This window comes from Heterocephalus glaber, unplaced genomic scaffold, assembly GCF_053883595.1.
Source record: "Heterocephalus glaber isolate CG9 unplaced genomic scaffold, H.glaber_assembly_v1.0 deba00001606, whole genome shotgun sequence".
In the NCBI taxonomy this organism is placed as follows: Eukaryota; Metazoa; Chordata; class Mammalia; order Rodentia; family Bathyergidae; genus Heterocephalus; species Heterocephalus glaber.
Window position 1 is genome coordinate 14,543,458 of NW_028258377.1, and position 2,405 is coordinate 14,545,862.

At 34.9% G+C, this 2,405-nt stretch overlaps 1 pseudogene; it reads left to right on the forward strand.

Annotated features, from left to right (window-relative positions):
* Positions 1-491: 491 nt before the first annotated feature.
* On the forward strand, positions 492-951 carry LOC101720705 (UDP-N-acetylglucosamine transferase subunit ALG13 pseudogene; annotated as a pseudogene).
* Positions 952-2,405: the final 1,454 nt, after the last annotated feature.

Below are 2,405 nucleotides of genomic sequence, written 5' to 3' on the forward strand. Positions count from 1 at the left end.
CAGAGGCCTTCACTCACCAACAAGCCAACATTTCGTACGGACATCACTCAAGGTCTTGAATTCTGAATCAAAACATACTCAAAACAGAGGCTGAGCCTGTAACCCTCCCATGGATAAGGATCTGGAAGAACAATGATGATGTTAAAGCTGCTTCCATGAGTGCATAACCAGAGCCTAAATGAAACAGGTTATATAATAGCAAAGTGCTATGAGGAGTTAGGAACATGAATCAGCAAGGTGTGGCTTATGCATTTGTGAAGCTCACCTGATAAACACTAACAACAGGAAAATGAGGGTTCCTGCACAATTACTAGACTAGTATGGTACTGAGTTCTCCACTTCATCCCAGTTCTTACCAAAAGAATACAATAATGTGGGAAATTATTCATTAATAGAAAAGTGTCCCTGCTACGTCACTTCCGGCCCTCACAATTCTGCGTTAGAACCCCCCGCCATGAAGTGCGTGTTTGTTACTATAGGGACCACAAGTTTCGACAGCTCATAACACGTGTGTAGGCACAGGAGAGTTTCTGTATCTTCAAGAGCCTCGGTTATAACTGACTTACTCTCCAAATTAGTAAAGGAACGGTGGTGCCTGAACCATTTAACAGTGAGTCCTTTACTCTGGACGTTTACAGGTACAAGGATACCTTGCACGAAGACCTTCAGAGAGCAGATCTTGTTATGAGTCAAACGGGTGCCGGAAGCTGTTTGGAGACTCTGGAAAAAGGCAAGCCACTTGTGGTAGTTATAAACGAAAAGTTGATGAACAGTCATCAGCTGGAATTGGCAAAGCAGCTACACAAAGAGGGGCATCTTTTCTACTGTACCTTCAGCACGCTTCCTGGGCTGTCACAGGCAATGGACTTATCAACACTGAAATGTTATCCTCCTGGCCAGCCAGAAAACATTTTTGCTTTTTTGGATAAAGTTGATGGATTAAAAAAATAAACATTAAATGCTTAAATTAAATACATAATTTGTATTTATAGAATAACATAAATAAGTTTTCTACATCTATAGAATATATGGGAAATTTTATGGTGTGAACATTGCATTTAGGTCCAAATTCTAATTGAAATTTAGTAAACATACTAGATTCCCTAATCTTTAGTATGTAGTGTGGATTCAGAGGTTTGGTCCTAGAATCCCAAATGGATTTGGCATTGTGAAAAAATAAAATGTGAAAACAATAGCAAGAATCATAAATATAGTTTGATGTTCCTTAGAGTAAAAACTGAAACGCTAAAAACTTTAAAATTTTTTGGCATGAGAACCAGCATCTTTAGCTTCCTAATCCAAGAAACCAATTTTTTAAAGGAAGCATAAATGGTGGGTTGTGCTCTGAAATAAAAAAGATCAGTAATTGTTTAAAAATGATGATCCAAGTTAGTTAATCTATTGTATTTGGAAAAATTTTATCCTGAGAAGAGTGAGGTGGATATGTTCACTTTTTCCCCTCTAAAATATAGTGACAAAATTTGCCCAATATCAAAGCTTTAGGAAATTGAGAAGAATAAATAAAAAAGGACTTACATGTTAACATTTAAAAATAGTCTCTCACAATGGTTATGAAGCATTTACTGTAACAGAAAATTTGACAATTTATGGGCTTATAAAATTAGTTTTACAAATGAATAATAAATTATGTATATGATGGCATAAATATATGGTTTTAGAATTCATATGATGAGATAGGTACATTGTGAAATTCTTTCTAATTAGACTATGTAATCTTAAGACTTTCAAGGTAGATTATCCCCATGTATCCACAGTTGTCTGATAAAAGTTTAGATATACTTTATCCATGAAAATAGAGCATTTGCTGTACAGTTCTACTTTCTAATATCCCAAAAAGTTAAATGTTTCAAATATTTTACTTGGAATGCATTATGTAATGTTTTTGTAGATTTATTTTCCTGGTTGTGTTTTACTTAGGGTTCTATTACGATAAATTCTTTACTAATGGTAGAAGTTGGTGGCTGAGAAGCACTCTGGGTAGCAGGAGGAAGCCAAATTGGATGAAAAATTTGCGAGAGTAATCTAAAAAGTGAATAATCCACATCTGCATAGTTGAGAATTCACAACAACATAGTCATAATTGTATATTAATGTTACAATGATGTTTTAGAAAAGATCTTTCTCAGATAGAGGAAGAGGATCTTAAATGTTTTATGGGCCCTCTTTTAGAAATGTTTTTCTCATCTCCAGAAAAACTGTGGCATAAAAGTTTATTTTGGTTGCGCATTCTTTATTTTGTGGCCTGAAGGCTGACCAGTGTCTGCTCAAACATTAGGCAAACTAAGAAAAGCAGTGGAGCCCGAAATCTTTTTATGTTTTTCTGAAATAATATATAATCTACCTTTCATTATTTCATTCAAAAGTGATTTAAACCATGGGGTCAA